Source organism: Notechis scutatus, chromosome 10, assembly GCF_049901735.1.
Source record: "Notechis scutatus isolate UNSWTSFEM ecotype Mainland chromosome 10, rNotScu1.2, whole genome shotgun sequence".
NCBI classification, from domain to species: Eukaryota; Metazoa; Chordata; class Lepidosauria; order Squamata; family Elapidae; genus Notechis; species Notechis scutatus.
Genome location: NC_142018.1, coordinates 20031787 through 20052125, shown reverse-complemented (window position 1 = coordinate 20052125; position 20339 = coordinate 20031787).

The following is a 20339-nucleotide window of genomic DNA, read 5'->3' as shown; positions in this document are numbered from 1 at the left end:
AGATGGATTGTGGCAAAAGAAAGCTCAGGACCATTTTGGTTGGAAACATGCAGAAGAGGCCTTCATCCTTCAGTGGATAGACAATGGCTAAAATGATGATGATGGTGATGATGATGATGATGATGATGATGATGATATATGGATATACCTAGTGGATAGATAGATAGATGGATGGATGGATGGATGGATGGATGGACAGAGACATAGACAGATAGACAGATAGATAGATAGATAGATAGATAGATAGATAGATAGATAGATAGATAGATAGATAGATAGATAGCAGGCAGGCAGATAGGCAGGCAGGCAGGCAGACAGACAGACAGACAGACAGACAGACAGACAGACAGACAGATAGATAGAAATGGAGATAGATAGATAGACAGACAGACAGACAGCAGATATAGATATATAGATATATAATTATTTGGTGCACCAACCATGTCTTCCTCGGGTAACATTTGAAGCTCAGATTTTGCACTTCTTGGTTACCAATGCCCATTTCATACAATGGTGTGGAAATATATTTGGACAAATGAATTATCTTTATTTGCCATTATAAATTCTTAGGAAAGAATTATAGAGTCGCTCTTTTCTTGCACCAACATCTGTATATGTGATCTTAGAAAAATAAGCCTTTGGAGCATGAAAGGGACACTTAGAGGAGGGAAAGAGAAACGGTGATACAAACACACATGCAAAATGTGAGTGGTGTGGAAAACACAAGACTTCAGCTTTCTGTATGCTGAATTCTTTTTTCCAGATGTCTTTCAATATGTATGGCATGAGCCATGAATATGCATTCAGGGCTGTGATTTTTTTTTCCAACGAGGTGGCTCATGACCGAAGAACTAAATGCGAATTTCGTTTCATCCCAGCAAGACGTTGGAGTGACTATTGGAGCAAAAAAAGAAGATTGAATCAGCAGCCGGGTAAAATGTGAGCAAACTGTGAATCCTACGCGCCATGTTCATCAACCTCTGCGGAGAGTAATTGGGTAGTGGCAAATTAGATTTTAAATGCTAGGCTTCACGTTATGAACTTGCTTTATGTTTCAAAGCAGTCTAAAAAGGGCGGGTGGAAAATGTCGGCCTATGACTCAAGCACATTTTGTAGCATTGTATGTGGTTGTCTCTGCTTTGTCGGCGGGGTTTTTCCCTTTGTTGAGAAGACATTGCATTGACATTTTGTCATCTGCAAAGCAAACTTCAAGGAGAGGTGAGCTCTTGATGACTTCTCTTGCTTGGGAAAGCTTTCTTTTCTTCCCTCTACTTTCCTTATCCGTGTCAGAAGCATCACAGTGAAAATAAGGCTTACCAGACAGCCTAAAATTTAAAATATAAAGCACAAAATGAAATGAAGGTGTAATAAGCCAGAGAGGCTGCAGACTGTTGAAGAAAGGAAGAAGAAAAAATGAAAAACGGGACATTTAGCCCCATTCAGTCATACCTTGGCTTATCTAAGTGGAAGAAACTCACATTCACCCCTGAGAATTTCATTGTCATTCTGGTCTAATATGTATTTGCCATTATCTAGACGTCTATATGTCTACATTTGCATTAAGTAAATTATTTTTTCCTTCAATAGAATGAGAGCTGAAGGAAATGAAAATGCAAAAGATTATTTTTCCTACACAATTCTAACAAATACCATTATTCAACTTCAACAGACTTTGAAATATAAATAATATAAATAAATATAAATATAAATGCAGAGAGACGATCAGAAAAGTTGGCAGTTTGGTGGTTTGAATCCCTAGCACCGCATCATGGAGTGAGCTCCCATTACTGGTCCCAGCTTCTGCCAACCTAGCAGTTTGAAAGCATGTAAAAATGCAAGTAGAAAAATAGGGACCCCTTTGGTGGGAAGGTAACAGTGTTCCGTGCGCCTTCGGCATTTAGTCATGCCAGCCACATGACCACAGAGACGTCTTCGGATGGTGCTGGCTCTTCGGCTTTGTCATGGAGATGAGCACCGCCCCCTAGAGCTGGAAACGACTAGCACACATGTGCGAGGGGAACCTTTACCTTTTTATATTAAATACTGTATGTTTAAAGTCTCAATTATTTAATGTGGCCAGACTTCCACATAAAACCCAAATCTACTTAGCAAAATTACTCGATTCTAATTGCTCTTACGAGCTGCGACAAAGGCGCCATCTCTCCTATTAATTTTGACAAGTTATGCTTAATTGTTTTCAGTACTCTGTCACCGAGATTGTTCATTTTTCAAAGGCCTGCGCATTGAAAGTGGCACGAAGACATTAGCTAAAGGTTACTTGTTCCAATGGCTGTTTGTTCAAAATCACATTGCATGCAGAAGTCTCTTCCAGTCTTTATCATCATAGCAGGTCACAAGGGTTAGTCAAATGGGAAAGAATGAAATGAATCTCCTTGATCAAAACTGCCGTAAAGTTTTGAATGATGGGAAATTGAAGGAGCCTGGGGGGGGGGGGGGAATCAATTGCAAATGGAGCACTTTTGAGGCTATCATTCACCAACTGCTTTATTAGGGATCTATAAGAGCTAATATTTGGATGCCAGGAAAACAGAATTGCTGAAGTCAAACAATATTACTCAAAGGAACTAATGAGACAAGCTGCTTGGATAGGCACTATGCCTTTGGAGATAAAACCAATGGCTAATTCCCCCACACATGCTCAGTATCCTTAACCTTGTGACTGAATTAAGCCCTTTCCTCCCTTCACACAATTTACTCCACCACAAGCTGTGTCTGAGTATGTAGAAAGAGTGCAAGGAAGAGCAACAAAGATGATTAGAGGGCTGGAGGATAACACATATGGAGAATGGTTGCAGGAATTGGGTATGGAAAAGTGAAAAGAAGGACTAGGGGAGACATGATAGCAGTCTTCCAGTATTTGAAGGACTGCCACAAAGAAGAGGGAGTCAAGCTATTCTCCAAACACAACAGGGCAAGAAGCACTGGATGGAAAGTAATCAAGGAGAGATCCAACCTAGAACTAAGGAGAAATTTCCTCACAATGAGAAGAAATAATCAGTGAAACAGCTTGCCTCCAGAGGTTGTGGATGCTTCAACACTGGAGACTTTTAAGAAGAGATTGGACAACCGTTTGTCTGAAGTAGCATAGGGTCTTTTGCTTGAGCAGGAAGTTAGGCTAGAAGACCTTCAAGGTCTCTTCCAACTCTGATAAATGTCAACTAAAACGATACTCCTTTGGTCTTTTTAGTTGCCAGAAAAAGAGAGTGGGGGAAAAACAAGGCATTCTTGAAATGCCTAGATAATCAACTCGGCAGCCCAAAGTTGTCGGAGCATAAGAAGGTTATTGGAGAGCATGATGGATTACTCTTGGAAATGGATGTGTCCCATTGGAGAAGCCACTTCCAGGGGGTTGGGGGAAAGACCAGGGTCAAGGGGGAAATGTATGATATGATGTAGTATTGGCTGCACCCAGCCACGCGCCAACATGGCCATTTCTAATAAACCAATTTACCTTTTCCTGAGATGCGGCTAGAGACTTTTGCTTTGAATGAGGGTGGATTTGTTGGACCACTGACAATATTCTGTTTTCTGTTAAAAACAGCCAAAGTTAAAACTGAGGAGTCCTTGGGGCCCTCTGAGCTTGCTTGTTTTCTTGCAGGCGTTTCATTACCCTAACTAGGTTACATCATCAGTGATAATTAAAACTAGCAAACCCATCTTTAATTTTCCAGCCACAGCCCATAAGTCTTTAGCTAACCTTAAGTGACTTCTCCGAATGCAAATACACCAAAAATATGTTTCCAAGATTGCTATGTAAAGAGAATTGGACTTCTTATCTACTGCAAGATGGTGAGTAGTGACATACATGTTCTTCTGAACATCCCTTGAAAGATTATTTCAAGTCTCATGCCAATGGAAGAGTAGGCAGTAAAAGAAGCTGTGATTGTACAAAGAAGTAAAAGAGATAAAATGATAGATAGATGATAGATGATAGAGATAGATAGATAGATAGATAGATAGATAGATAGATAGATAGATAGATAGATAGATAGAGATAAATAGATAGATAGATAGATACACAGACAGACAGACAGACAGACAGACAGACAGACAGACAGACAATATATATTGTTTCTCTCATTTGGATTATCTCTTTTCTCAGTTTCTCTTTGGCTTCACCAGAGAAGTTCCGAGCAACTTTCATGATGGATAACATTGTCACAGAATTTCTGAGGGATTCCATTTTAAAAAACACAAAGGGAGGGAAGGTATTTCTTTTAGGCAGAGATAGACCTTTGTGAAATTATGTTCACTGAAATGTCTCTTCAGGATTTTGGAAAGGGTGAGCTTTAGATTTAAGGATTCGAACCAGTGGTGGGATTCAAATTTTTTACTAATGGGTGGTGAGTGTGGTTTGGTGGGTGTGGCATGGCTTGGTGGGCATGGTGGGGGAAGGATACTGCAAAATCCCCATTCCCTCCCCATCCCACTAACCTGCTTTCCAGCTCCGTTCTCCTGTGCAGGGCAACAAAAGAAGACCCAGCCAATCAGCTGGGACTTGGGAGGCGGAGAATAGATGGGGGTGGGGCCAGTCAGAGGTGGGACTTGCTGGTTCTCCAAACTACTCAAAGTTTCTGCTACCAGTTCTCCAGAACTGGTCAGAACCGGCTGAATACCCACCTCTGATTCGAACAGCCATTGCAATAGACTTTAGGGTATTCTGACTGAGCCATCATTGCTTGACAGGACAGTGAACAGTCCATCTTTAGAGGCAGAAGATCTGTATCTATTTCCTGGCAGAGTACATTTACATTTTTCATGTTTTATTTGATTTGTCAATCGCTTACAAGATACAGGTATAAGAATAAATATAGTTTTGAATACATGAGATAGATACTTATAAGAAAAATAAAAAGAAACAATAGGATGGGGACGGTAGGCACGATTGATGCGCTTATGCACGCCCCCTACAGACCTCTTAGGAAGGATGCTTCTGACCAGTGGTGAGATTCAAAATTACTTCTGGTTCTGTGGGCATGGCTTGGTGCACGTGGCAGGGCTTGGTGGGCATGGCTTGGTGGGCATGGCTTGGTGGGCATGGCAGGGGAAGGATCCTATAAACTCTCCATTCCCTCCCCACTCCAGGGGAAGGATATTGCAAAATCCCATTCCCTCCCCATCCCACTAACCTGCTTTCCAGCTCCGTTCTCCTGGGCAGGGCAACCAAAGGAGACCCAGCCAATCAGCTGGGACTCAAGAGGCAGAGAATAGATGGGGGCGGGGCCAGTCAGAGGTGGGATTTGCTGGTTCTCTGAACTACTCAAAATTTCTGCTACGGGTTCTCCAGAACTGGTCAGAACCTGCTGAAGGCCACCTCTGCTTCTGACCTTGGCTCACCAATCATTGCCTCTTGGATCAAGATGGCACTTGGTTCCTTCCTCAAAATTTAACTCAGGAAACCACTAAAATGTCACCATATTCTTAGCAATAGCTATGATTGTGGGAATCTGTTGGGATGTCTCTCTCATTACGAATGGTTCCCATTTTGATTTTCCTATCCTTATAAGTATTGTGTGTTTGTTTTATTGGGCTGGGACTATAAATACCTAAACTAATATTTTATTTTCATTGGATTCCTTACTTCATGAACTGCGATTTCTCTTTGACCTAGTTCTACATCGGTACGTATATCTTTCCAAAAATAACTGCGGGGGAAAATATGCTCCTTCTCATGCATTATTTTCCTAATGAGCGTCATTTTCATCCTGCACATGTTTTGCAACTAATTTTCTTTTCCTTCCCATTATAAATGGTGTTTCTCCTAATTTAGTTTTGGGAGGGAAGGTGAGGGAGCTGTCAGCCACACCGCAAAATTTTGAGAAGCATTCCTCTTGGGACATTGAAAATTGGTTTATAAATACAAAATTCTGAAAGAATGAATTCCTCATCCATCTCTTTGGGAAGGCAGGTAAAAATATTATGGACCAAAGGCCCGAATTCAATTTACCACTGCCTTGCCTATATATATATTTAACTGGGTTACATATTTTGAGCCTATCGATCCAAAATATGAATAGAATAGGGAAATACAAGAGCCACTTGCTGAGATGGGCACCCGTATAAATTGAGTAAAATAAATAATTTACAAGAGGACGCTGCAGATATGAATAAGGGAACAAAGCAAAACTGAGACAGATCTTGACCTTTGCAAGGGTCTGTCTCCCATGTGGTGACAACTGTGTCAGAAGAATTAGAAAGGAATAGGCTTTTAGAAGGAGGAAAATTGCTCTCTTTTCTTTTAAATTCTTGAATCTTGGCTATGTTCCTTCACTGGAAAGGGATGATGGATTGGTCTTTTCTGTACTAGATTGGTCCCCTCTGACTAATGGTTGAGCTTCATCTGTGATGGATGGAGGCGTCAATATTACTTACTTAAGGCTTACTTATTATCTAAGCAGGTCACTGTTGTAAGAGATAAGATGGGTGTTGAGGGGAGAGAGAGGAATGCCCTCGCCTGGTCTTGGGCTCCACTGCAGCAATTAGTAATCCTCCCCTTATTAGCATTTTTGTTGGTGTCAGCAGCTCCTGCAACATTATATTTTTAATGGCAGCCAAGCAAATATCCATCTTGACTCTCAGTTACCATCTGCCATACCGCTGAGAGAGATATAGAGGAGGTTGATGACTATCGAAAAAAATTATAATGGGAAGCTATTGATTCTCTAGAGGGGCTGTGATGATGGTGAAACCTTGAGCATGCCAATGTGGGTAATGTTCTCTGAATTGCAAGGATTCCCAACGAAGTTGGCCCATTCTCTAGATGACAGTCGTAACCTGTTTTGTCAGAGTGTTTACAGCGTGACTGCAATTGTGAGACAACCCAGAAGCAAAAACACAGGACACAGAGTCTGTGTCTTTTAACAGTGGTTTATATACAAGACTACTATATACATACACACACGTTTTAGGCAAATACCAGGCAAGCAATCAATCTTCAACTCTACACAGAGAACTACAGTGGAGATAGAACACAACGAGAGAGAGATGCCCTTGTTGTGGTTCGCCGGCAGTCTGTGGAGATGGCAGCAGAATAGGACAGTGGGAAAGAACAGGGACCAGTCCGGGAGTCTGGGGAGGACTCGGACGAGGGTCCTGCATCCGATACAGAGATGGGGCCAGGACCATCTGGGAGGTATGTGCTGACTCCAGAGCCTCCAGAATCTGGCAACAGCGAGGCAAGAGGAACAAGGGGAGCCTGTGAACACAGGAGATCTAAGTCCAGCCCACCTTGAATTCCTTCTATTCTTATCTACCGCCAATTTGCTCAGACTGTTAGTAGTTCAGATTCTTGTAGAGAACTTAAGCTTGCAATAAATCTTTATACCCATTTGAACTGCCTGGATTTCCTGATTTTTCTGGGGCTTCACATCTGTAATCCCTTACCTGCTCAGCCCCCGATCATAAAATTTTGAGGGATCTAATGAGGCAAGCCATTTGCAGCAGCACTTATATCCGTGGTATCCAAGCTGCTGAAGAAATGCTTTTCGTAGTCCCAAGAGTTACCGCCAAAGTCCATCATTAAAATACGATGAGCAGACCTTAAACACAGAGAAAGTGCCAAACCAGCCCAGGCTGCCAATAAAAAAAAGGGAATATAAGCAAGAATGATGAAGTGGATTAGAGTAGGGAGCAAAGCTAAATAATTACTTTGAAGGAGAGGATTTTTGAGTGAGGTAGGGAATCCGCTGTGTCGTTCCGTGATGGCATATTCCATTCTGAGTTAATTGTTCGATGTTTGGAGTATTTTTTATTTTAATCTTCAAGTCATAATGATATGGGTCAATGCAATCTGTGGAGTGGGTCAAAGCAGGCATGGACTCACTGCCCTATTCAAAGCACCTTCTATTTGTTTATGTATATAATTTTAACATGTGCCAAAGAGGTAGATCATGCGACATGATGTTGCAATGGCCAACAACCCTCAACAACCATTGGGGAAGTTTTAAGATTGACACTGCCAAAAATAATAGTAATGTTATTATTTTCATAGCTTATTAGCGGGCTATTTTAGTATCTATATGTTTATAGCTTTCATACATAGTCCAGCTGCTTACTAATGTAGCTGAAGTATTTTAGATTTTCTCTGCCACCCCAATTCATCTCATATTTAGATGTTGTGTTTGTTCATTCTATCTGATTTGTCTATTCTTTTAGAAGCGCTCATTTTATCTGCTGACGGGCACTGAAAGTTCTTATTGAAAAATCATTTGCTTGTTTCCTTTAAATTAAGCCATTTTCTTTCTTTCTTTTTTTTTTTTTGTAAAGAAATATTTATAATGGGCAGGAAAATAGGGGGGAAAATAACCTTTGTTGGAATTACACATAGCAGACACTCTCACAGGCTAACATTTTAAGTGTTAGTCTGACTGTTTCAGAAGCCAAAAGAATCTGAAAGAAAGGATCTAGACATACAATAAGTAAGAGCTTTTACCTTTTCCTAGGTGTGTTCTTTATTTTATGCTGGGTTACACGTCTCTCTTTCTCTCTCCGTGCCTATGTGTTCCTTGTCTGTGTTTTCTAATGTTGATTGTGCAAAATGCAGCATATGAAAGCTGTTATTCAATGTCTAATGTTAAGAACATTCTCTTCCAGATTAAATTTTTACTTGGTTTTACTAGATGAATAGATCAGCTCACAATGTTCCTTATCCTACCTGGGCTAGAAAATTTGTACTCATTGAGAAAAGAACACTAGATGTTGGAAACAAGTGAAAGTTTTTTTTCCAGATGCAAAAGTTTGTAGCTTCCAACCAACTCTAAATAGCTTCAAATAGATACTGAAAACAAACCTTCCTTCCTTCCTTCCTTCCTTCCTTCCTTCCTTCCTTCCTTCCTTCCTTCCTTCCTTCCTCTCATCTTCCTCCCTCCCTTCCTTTCCTCCTTCCCTCTGTCTGTCTGTCCATCCTTCCTTCCCTACCTTCTCTCCTTCCTTCCTTCCCTCTCTCTCTCCTCTCCTGTCTGTCCATCCTTCCTTCCTTCCTTCTCTCCTTCCTTCCTTCCTTCTCTCTCCTTCCTTCCATCCATCCTTCCTTCCTTCCTTCCTCCTTCCTTCCTTCCTTCCTTCCTTCCTTCCTTCCTTCCTTCCTTCCTTCCTTCCTTCCTCTGTCTGTCTGTCCATCCTTCCCTCCCTACCTTCCCTTCCTTCCTCCTTCCCTCTGTCTGTCTCCATCCATCCTTCCTTCCCTACCTTCTCTCCTTCCTTCCTTCCTCTCTCCTCCCTTCCTCCATCCCCCTTCCTTCCTTCCTCTCCTTCCTTCCTTCCTTTACTCCCTCCCTCCTCCCCTCCCTCCTTCCCTTCTCTCATTTTCCTTCCTTCCCTTCTCTCATCTTCCTTCTTTCCTTCTTCCCTCCCTCCCCTAATTTTGTTTACACTCCCTGGTTCTATTTTCAGAGCCTTCCTTCCAATGTCTTTGTTAAGTTGCTTTGCTCAGAGCTTCTGATGTACACGATGGAGGGAAACATTGATTTGAAGATTCATATCCCTGAAATCATCGCAGGGATAAAGTGATGGGCTTGGAGCTTAACTGGTTGGCAGATCAAACTCCCTTGAAAGCTTATCTGGATTCTGTCATCTGGAAATCCCAAAGGTGAATCTAACTCCCTCTTTTCCCCATACTCATGTCTTCGGTCTCATGATTTGAAGAGATAAGCAGCACTGCAATGCATACAGAAGAGCTATAGAGATGGCTGTGTGTCTAGGACTCTACCTGCAAATGAATACTTCAGCTTCAACCATAACAACACAAGAGCACACAATAGATACAAACTCAAGATTAACCGCACCAAACTTGACTGCAGAAAATACGACTTCAGCAACAGAGTAGTCGATGTTTTGAATACTCTACCTGACTCTGGTTTCTTCCCCAAACCCCCAAAACTTTAACCTTAGACTGTCTACTATTAACCTCACCCCTTTCCTAAGAGGTCTGTAAGGGCGTGCATAAGCGCACCAGCGTGCCTACTGTCCCTGTCCTATTGTTTATATATATATATATATATATATATATATATATATATATATATATATATTCTTATATGTATTCATAACTATGTTTTTACTTATACCTATTGTCTTGTAAGCAATTGACAAATACAAATAAATAAATAAAATAAATAAATGAGGGGCATGATGTTGTAACAATATCTAGGGATCAGCTTTGGGGAACCTGCAATTATATCACAGTGAGAATGAAAATGGTTGGTTTTGTCATTTAGGAGATCTAAATCCCAAATATTTTGTTTACATGTAGCTACTGAAGAGAAAGAAGTGGCAGATCCTGGGGGTGGTCGCAGTGGTGGGATTCAAATTTTTTACTACTGGTTCTATGGGTGTGGCTTGGTGGGCGTGGCGTAGCTTGGTGGGCGTGGCTTGGTGGGCATGGCAGGGGAAGGATACTGCAAAATCCCCATTCTCTCCCCACCTGCTTTCCAGCTCCGTTCTCCTGCGCAGGGCAACCAAAGAAGACCCAGCCAATCAGCTGGGACTCAATGGGAGGTGGAGAATAGATGGGGGCGGGCCCAGTCAGAGGTGGTATTTGCAGGTTCTGTGAACTACTCAAAGTTTCCGCTACCGGTTCTCCAGAACTGGTCAGAACCTGCTGAATACCACCTCTGGGGTGGTGTTAAAAGAGGGAATCAGCTTAGAATCCCTAGGTAGCCACAAGAGAATAACTTCCCTTGAATTCTGCGGAGCCTTATCTAACTCCTAGCAGGTTCCAACTTCCCTTGAATTCTGTGGACCCTTATCTAACTCCTAGCAGGTGCTAACCTTTAGCTGAGAACATTCCTGTGGTTAGGAACGAGTAGCAATAAATCAGTTTAATTGCAGCTGACAGGCAGGGCTGTATCTAGGCCAGAACAGTAATGACCTAACCAGGAGTGAGAAGCCGCAATATGTCAAATTAGAATCAATTTACCTTCTTGGGGTTGAGGTACACCTATCCGATAAAGAGTCAGATGGAGTGAGAATTTGTTTCAGCCAAACCCTTGAGATGACAAAAGAGATTCCAGGGGGACCCCCAACAGAGATCAGCCAAGTTCTAAATAAGTCAGGGCACTGGATGCTGTGCAAGGAACCTGGAGTCATTGGATATCTTGGATGGGATCTCTCTGCAAACAGAGGTCTCCTGACTGTAACAAAATGTGCCCGAGAACAAAATGATCAAATGTCTTGGTAGAAAATGAGGATGAGTTTCCTTCCTAAGGCACCTCAAACAGTTATCGGTCCAGAATACCTCTTGAAATCCAAGATTCATAAGGGATACAAAGGGGAAAGAGCAGGGGTGGGATTTCTACCTGGTCAGACCAGTTCTATAATACCGGTTGTTATGATTCTGCCCAGTTCAGAGAACCAGCAAATTACGCCACTGGCTGGCCCCGCCCCTCCCCTCCCCACCCCTCCCCATTCACTCCTTACCTGCTATGAGCGCCATCAAACTTGCCTGCTTAGTTGCTATTTTTCCTTTTTCGCCACCCACCCACCCCAGCCATCAGCTGTTCTGCTCTGCCAGGAGATTTAGATTGGCTAGAAAGCAGGAAATAGTTGAATTTCTTGCTTTTTAGCTAATCTAAAAAGCACAGCCGAACCTTCCTTAGGACTGAAGCTTCTATTTTGCAGTGCAGACTCAGGTAGCAGATTGCAGATAGATAGATCTCTAAGTGAATCTGGGATTCTGGGAGCAACTCGATCTGCCTGCTTGCTTTGCCTGATTTGGGGGTAAAAGTTGCTCTTTTTAAAATAAAAATAAAAATAATTTACATACAAGCCACACCCACCCAGTCACGTGACCACCAAACCACACCCAGTCAGCAAGCCACACCCACCCAGTCCCATGACCACCAAGCCACACCCACAAATCAGGCCACGCCCACATAACCGGTTGTTAAGAAAGTTGAATCCCACCCCTGGGAAAGAGTAACACAAAGGAGATGAGAAAAGAAATACAATAAGGACCGTATTCAGTCATTAGATACTGGACATGCATATCAGAGAAACGCAGCCAGGGGTCAGCTGCTGGGGGTTCACAGGGGTTCAGGAGAGCCCCCTAGCTAAGATTCTGTGCAGTTTGGAGAACCCCCAAATCCCACTCCTGTCTGGCCCCGCCTACCCCAGCCCCACCCCTCCCAGGAGTCCCCACGTGGCCCATTTTGGATGTAGGTAAGTGCAGGGCATGTGTGGAGGCTCAGGGAGGATGAAAAACGGGCCTCCTGGAAGTTCAGGAAGGCTGGAAATGGGCCTGTTTCTGACTTCCAGAGACCCTCCGGAGCCTGGGGCGGCTGTTTTCGCCCTCCCGAAGTCTCGAGGAAAGCCTCGGGAGCCCGGGGAGGGCAAAAACACCCCTCTGCTGTGCTGCAGGAGGCCAACTAGGCCACGCCCACCATGGCCACGTCCACCCAGCAACCGGGCAGAGGACCCCTTGCTAAAAAAATTTGAACCCCTGAATACAGGTGGACCTCGGCATACAACCATATTTGGGCCCAACATTTATGCCCCTAAGTGAGACATTTGTTAAGTGAATTTCACCCCGTCTTATGATCTTTCTTAACCCCGGATGTTCATTGAATCCCTGCAGTTGTTGAGTTCGTGACATGGTTGTTAAGTAGAATCTGGCTTCCCCGTTGGCTTTGCTGGTGAGAAGGTCCCCAAAGGGGATCACTGCAACCGTCATAAAGATGAGTCAGTTGAGAAAAGCATTCTGAAAATTTGGATATGGTGACTGTGGGGATGCTCCAACAGTCGTAAGTGTGAAACATGGCCATAAGTCACTTTTTTTCAATGCCATTGCAACGGTCACTAAATGAACTGTCGTAAGTTGAACATTTCCTACTGAATCCCTTCCTGTCGTTTCAAATGCTAACATTTGATCGACCTTCTTTTAAAAAAAAATGATTTGGGGATGTGATCTAGACCTGATCTAATGATCAAATCTAGTTATTTCAGGAGAATTCGCACTATAGAATGAAACCATTGTCATCTCTAACAGTCCAGCAAAGAAAGGAACTATTTCACTATGTTATATTCATTTTTTCTTCTTCTCTATTTATAAAAAGCTGTCCATATATCCATTGGCCATCCTTGGACTCCGGAGAGTTAGCGAACTGCCACCACACAGGTTTTGTTTTAAGATGGATTGGAGACAGAGAAATGCAATTGTAGAAGTAAAGTGGATTTCATTTTAATCATATAAACATTAAGGGAAATGTACAGTATGTCTCTTTCGACTATCAAGCAAACAGCTCATTAGAGTAACAGAATGAATTCTGGGATGTATATCATATCCTAGCACATATGTCTCCTCAACGGGAGGGTTTCAAAATAGCACAGGGAGAGTGCCATTTTTTAAAAAATATGTATATTAAAACCTTGCTAAAACTTTTTTTAAAAAAAGTTCACAAGTTGCAATGCATCCTAAGGAAGAAGCATCCGATATCATCCCTTCTTCCCCCTTGGCAGAGAGGGGAATTAAAAATAAAATAATAAAATACCAGAAAAGACAAATGGACATTCAAGAGTCCATTGTCACCTGACTTCTTTTGAGGGAATAATATCTAGGAGATTTGGAAGGGTCAGTAATTCAGTAGAAAAACAACAGAAGGGATCCATTTCTATGAGTGCCTCTTCCATGCCAAGAGATGGGTGGGAGCAGAAGACAACGGTGAAAACTCTGAGCCATAAGACCCAATCAATCTCCTTTAAAGCCCGGCATGCAGACAGAAGCACAATGTTCTAACTTAGTGTCCTTATCTCACCTTCTTATGACCTGAAAAATCCCATCTATCTTGAGAGAACTGTTTCATTCTTGTATTGTCATTCCCCACCTCTTCCTTCACAACCTACTTCGGTTCACAAGGCTGGTCTTTCCGAATCTTGAGGCTCTAGTCTCATTTCTTTTCAACTTCTCCAGCATGATGCAGTGAAGGTTCAGATCTGAGACAGATACAGTGTTGTCCAATCCACATCAAAGGCACCCAGGAGTTTCCTTCCTGCTTGGCAGCCTGCTTTCTCTCCCTCCCTCCCTCCCTCCCTCTCTTCCTTCCTTCCTTCCTTCCTTCCTTCCTTCCTTCCTTCCTTCCTTCCTTCCTGCCTGCCTGCCTGCCTCCCTCCCTCCCTCCCTCCCATCTTCCTTTCTTCCTGCCTCCCTCCCTCCTTCCATCCTGCCTCCTCTCCCTCCCTCCCTCCCTCTTTTTCCTTCCTGCCTCCCTCCCTCCTTCCATCCTGCCTCCTCTCCCTCCCTCCCTCCCTCTTTTTCCTTCCTGCCTCCCTCCCTCTTTCCATCCTGCCTCCCTCTCCCTTCCCTCCCTTCCTCCCTTCCTGCCTCCCTCCCTCCCTCTCTCCCTTCCTTTCCTTCTAAATCTCTAGTCACTGAGCTGAAAATAGATTCAGAATTTTCATTCTCTCCTATCCCTACCAAAAGTACAGATATTCTCTCTCTCTCTCTCTCTCTCTCTCTCTCTCGCACACACACACACACACACACACACACACACACTTTGTGCCTTGCTCTTAATTGTTATGTTTTATTTTGTGTCTCTAATGCTCAGGAGAGCTGAAGATGAAATACAATAAACATGAATGTTAGAAAACAAAGTGAAACAAAAGATCAATATTACAATAAGCCTAATAAGAAAGTCAGGGCAAAAGCAATTATAAAAATCAACAAAGACCAATTAAAAAAAAGATAACAGCAGACAGTTAGAAAAATACATTCAGTTCCAGATCAGTAGAGCAAGGAAACTTAGTTCAATAAACCAAATTCACTTTTATTTCAGTTTTTCCTCTGTCCTTTAAATCATAACGGATGGTAGCTGAGGTTAGGAAGTTGTGCATTTTAAGGAACTGCAAAGCATCAGCTGAGAAAAAAATTTCTTGAGTTTTCAACCCAGATAATGTTGGCCTAAGTAGAAGACCCCTCTGATTCCATCAATGAAGCTGGTTAAGGCATTCCTCAGGAGGGAAGGAGGGAGGGAAAAAAGAGAGAGGAAAATAAAGGAGGGAAGGAGGGAGGAGGGAGGGAGGGAGGGAGAAAAAAGGAAAGAAGGAGAGGAGGGAAGAAAGGAGAGTAGTAAGGGAGGAAGGGAGAAAAAGGAGAGGAGGAAGTAAAAGGAAGAGGAAGGAAGGAGGAAAGAAGAAGGGACGGAGGGAGAAGGAAGGAGGAAGGGAGGGAGGGAGAAGAAAGGAAGGAAGAGGAGGAGGAAAGGAAGGAAGGGATGAAAAGGGAGGAGAGAGAGAAAAAAAAGAAAGAAGGAGAGGAGGGAAGAAAGGAGAATAGGAAAGGAGGGAAGAAGTAAAAGAAAGAGGAAGGAAGGAAGAAAAAGGAAGGGAGGAAGAAGGAAGGGAGGGAGGGAGAAGAAAGGAAGGAAAGAAGAGGAGGAGGAAAGGAGAGAGGGGAGAGGGAGGAAAGGGAGGGGAGATGAAAAAGGAGGGAGGGAGGGAGGGAGAAAAAAGAAGGAAGGAAAGGAGGGAAGGAATGATAGTCGGAAGGGAGGGAGAAAAAGGAGAGGAGGAAGTAAAAGGAAGAGGAAGGAAGAAGAAGGAGGGAGGGAGGGAGAAGGAAGGAAGAGGAGAAGGAAAGGAGGGAGGGAGAGGAGGGAGGAAAGGAAGAAAGGAGATGATAAAGAGGGAGAAAGGGAGGGAGAAAAAAGGAAGGAAGGAAGGAAGGAAGGAAGGAAGGAAGGAAGGAAGGAAGGAAGGAAGGAAGGAAGGAAGGAAGGAAGGAGAGGAGAGAAGACATTTAGATTCACATTTTGTCTTCCACCTTTGAGAGGTAAGGAGTTTGGTTTATTTACTCAGCAACATATTCTGGAATTCCAGTCCTTTTCTAGAGATTCTGGCATTTGACTGAGGACTCTTTACAGGAAGAGAATGAACTCTGCCACTACAGAAACGAACATTTCCCTCTTTCGACCTCGCTGGACGTTTTCCCCTGTGCCAGTTTCTTAACCCACTTCTTGTCCCCTTCTTAGCCACCCACACGGAGTCCACTGTGGAAGTACGATATAAAAGAAACCTTCACACAATGTTCTGCTTTAATTGGTCCACTGATGGCTCTTTAACCATTGGGGAATTTTTCATTAAAATTGTGTGAGACTGAAAAAAAAAAAAAAAAAACCATCATAAATTGAGTCTTCTCCACCACCAAAAAAAAAAAAAAAAAAAATCCAATTTCTGCCTCAATTCACGGAGCTTATGGGCCTAATTAGAGATTTATTTAAACTTTCTCACTTCTGCGCGAAAATGGTCTCATATGTTCCGGGATGCATTTGGGAGCATTTTGTCTTTTGAAGAAGAAGCAGTTATTAAAAAGAGAGAGAGGGAGAGAAATCTAATATTTTTCTCTATTATCCCCAAACTCAACTTATCCTATCCGGGATTCCATTTTCTTTTCTATTGACTTCACCTACATTAGTTCCAAAGGTGTTTAGAGAAGGAGAAACCTGATTTGGATGGGATGAGTGGAAAAGCCCTTTGCTTTTCTTTCTAATATTCTGCCAGAAAAAGTCTCCCAAAATTCAAAGTTGGTTCTTGATGTTCCAAAGGTGTTTTTTCAAAAGGCAACTGGACTTTCTTTGTTTTTCCTTGAAGATGTTTCACTTCTCATCCAAGAAGCTTCCTCAGTTCTGTTTTCTTTGTTTTTCCTTGAAGCTGTTTCGCTTCTCATCCAATAACTTTCTTCAGTTCTGTTTTCCTTGATTTTCCTTGAAGGCATTTCGCTTCTCATCCAAGGAGCTTTTTCAGTTCTGTTTTCTTTGTTTTTCCTTGAAGGTGTTTCGCTTCTCATCCAAGGAGCTTCTTCAGTTCTGTTTTCCTTGATTTTTCTTGAAGGCATTTCGCTTCTCATCCAAGGAGCTTTTTCAGTTCTGTTTTCTTTATTTTTCCTTGAAGGTGTTTCGCTTCTCATCCAAGGAGCTTCTTCAGTTCTGTTTTCCTTGATTTTCCTTGAAGGCATTTCGCTTCTCATCCAAGGAGCTTTTTCAGTTCTGTTTTCTTTATTTTTCCTTGAAGGTGTTTTGCTTCTCATCCAATAACTTTCTTTAGTTCTGTTTTCCTTGATTTTTCTTGAAGGTATTTTGCTTCTCATCCAAGGAGCTTCTTCCGTTCTGACTGAATGGTGGAGAATGGAAAGATTTATATTCCTTGCAGTCCTCTGGTCCTTAGCCCTCTTTCTGAGAATCACTGAGGTGATATAGAGGTTTATCTGTGCCCTCAGGTTCACCTGAATAAGAGTGCAAACAGGTGGGGAACCTACTTGGAGATGCTGAAAGGGCTGTGTTGTAATTGTGCTCCACCATTCATTCAGAACTGAAGAAGTTTCTTGGATGAGAAGCGAAACATCTTCGAGGAAAAACAAAGAAAGTCCAGTTGTCTTTTGAAAAAGCACTTTTGGGAAAACTATGACCTGGATGGCTGAGAACCTCCATAGACTTTACATTGATAAAAACAAGTTCACACCACCCAACATCCACATTAAATAATTTTTCATCTCCAATAAAACTGCAGAGGATGGAAATCTCAGAAGCCTGTTTACTTTTTTTTTTTTTTTTTAAAGAAGATATTTTAGTTTTGTCATGCTCTATAGCTAATACTGTTATAGTTCCTGCCCACTGAGCTACAACTGACGTTATCTACTGAGGAATTTCTGCCCTCTCATTAGAGAACTGCTCGTCAACTCCTTTAATGAACAGAAATGGTGACTTCGCAGTGGCCTGAGTTTGTGGCAAAGATAAATGCCGATAATCAATGTATTCCGTGCATTATATATGAAATTAAGCAAGCAAGGATTATCTGTCTGCGTGAAGTAAACAAGTATTTAATCATCTGACATGCATGCTCCTATGTGCAGTTTTTTTAAAAAAACTAATTGCATATTTCTTGTATTTTCTTTAAATTACATTCTGGTGCAGAATTTTTGGGCTGGGGTCCTTCAAAATACAATATTTATTTTATAAGAGTTAAAGTCCAACATATCTGGAGTACATGAGATTGGACCAAAACAAAGACACTCCTCCTTCCTCTTCCTCTCCTTCTCCTCCTTCTTCTCCTCCTTCTCTTCCTCCTCCTCCCTGTCCCTCTCATCCTTCCTCTCCCCTCTCCCTGCCTCACCTTCTCCTCTTCCTTCTCTTTCTCTAGGCTAATTTTAGAAGCCATGTAAATATTTTGTTGAAATAAAAAGTTAGGTGTGAATAAATATATATTATTTCAAATCAAAGATGAAGACAAGAGTGCTTTCTGCAGATTTCCCTTTAATCTGCTTCACTTTAATCATGAAGGAAGGTATGAATATTCAGTTTTAAGCATTCAAAACTTGTCAGTACACTGCATTTTCATCTGTGGGAATCTTGTATTTTTAACTCAGATTTTTAAAAAAAACTATTGGGTTTTTATTTTTGAAGTAAAGGAAATATACAAAGGAGAATTCAGTGCAAAGAGATTTTTTTGCGAGATTCTCAAAACGCCCTTTTAAGTTTCAATTCATATAGATTCTGGCCCTATGGAACACAAGTCATATTCACTTTCCACAACGTTAGCAATTATGAAACTAATGTTGTATTAGATTAGTTGACCATGTAGCTTTGCTGCTTGGTTTTAAAGATTCTTCATTTAATTTCATTTTTTATTCACAATATCATAGGCAGGGAATGCTCTGACTGTCTTTTGACTGGGAGTCAAACAGTGGATGAGAAAAACCTTTTTCTTATTCGTAAAAGTGGTTTGATTGAAACCCCAAAGGAAATTTATAGCTAGGAGTGAAGAAACTAACTCAGCCACATCTTCCTGGTTCCTTATTGAAAGAAATCAATTTTTCTTCCCCCAATGTCTAATTCCATATAGCTAATCAGTTTATCAGCTCAGCTTGAGTCAGCCTGGGAGTTGGAAACCCAGTTGTGTTAAAACATCAGCTCGCAGACAGCATGGTCCAAGGTGCCAGTTTATTAAACTGAGCTAGGATAAACTAACAAGCATGATAGAGAGCAGGAAAGTAATAACAGTCCCTGGTGTAAGATCTGGGAGACGACTATGCAAAATCAAATTGAGAAATGGAAGAACAAAGACCCAAAGGCGATTTTTCAAAAGGCAACTGGACCTTCTTGGGTTTTCCTCGAAGACATTTCACTTCTCATCCAAGAAGCTTCTTAGGTTCTGACTGAATGGTAGAGAATGGAAGGAGAACAGAAGGGAAAGGTTGCAACATTAATTAAAAGAAAAATCTTTAAAAACCTAGGCCTCATCAGGAACATGATCCAGTAGGGCTTTTGAAAATCTGTGGCACCAACGTTGGGAGATGGAAGAAGATGTCGAAGAAGAAACAACAGTCTTTGAGAGTCAGAAGATTATCAAAACTTCACAAGTCACATCAACAAAGCTTTAAAATGCCAACTACCAACCCAAATTTTAGAACAAGTAGCTTCAAAGGCCATGAATTCCAGATAATGTAGAGTAGGGTAGAGTAGAGTAGAGTAGAGCAGAGCAGAGCAGAGCAGAGCAGAGCAGAGCAGAGCAGAGCAGAGCAGAGCAGGGTAGGGCAGGGTAGGGTAGGGTAGGGTAGGGTAGAGGGTAGGGTAGAACATAACAGGAACAGAATAGGGTAGGGTAGGGTAGAGTAGAGTAGAGTAGAACAGAACAGAACAGAACAGAACAGAATAGAATATAGAGTAGGGTAGGGTAGGGTAGGGTAGAGTAGAGTAGAGTAGAGTAACAGTACAGAACAGAACAGAGAGCAGAGCAGAGCAGAGCAGAGCAGAGCAGAGCAGAGCAGAGCAGCAGAGCAGAGTAGAGTAGAGTAGAGTAGGGTAGGGGGTAGGGTAGGGTAGGGTAGAATAGAGTAGAGTAGAACAGAACAGAACAGAATAGAATATAGAGTAGGGTAGGGTAGAGTAGAGTAGAAAACTTTATTGTCACTTTAAATATACACTACTCAGCATTCATTAAAATGAAGTTTTGTTGCATTCAGCTCTCAGAAGATAACCATTATGCATATACCCACATACACACATATATGACACAGAGAAACATCAGTCTACTTCGGAGGTACACATATAAATGGAAAGAGAGGGGGAACCCCCAAGAAATATACAACAACCTAAGAGAGAAAGGTGAATACAGGAGTGGGGATCTTTGCATATAAGGAACAGGCATAGTGAAATCTGGGCCTCTCCTGACGAACCTTCAGTTTGTCCCCTGCCCAAAAGTCCACAGAAAATTGTTCTGAATTTGCGAATGTCTTTCCCCACTTCCTCCTGTGTAGCTCAGCACAAACCAGAGGAGCAAGGCTGGTTTACAATGTGTTCATTATAAACTCATCCTGACCTGAAGTTTATAAA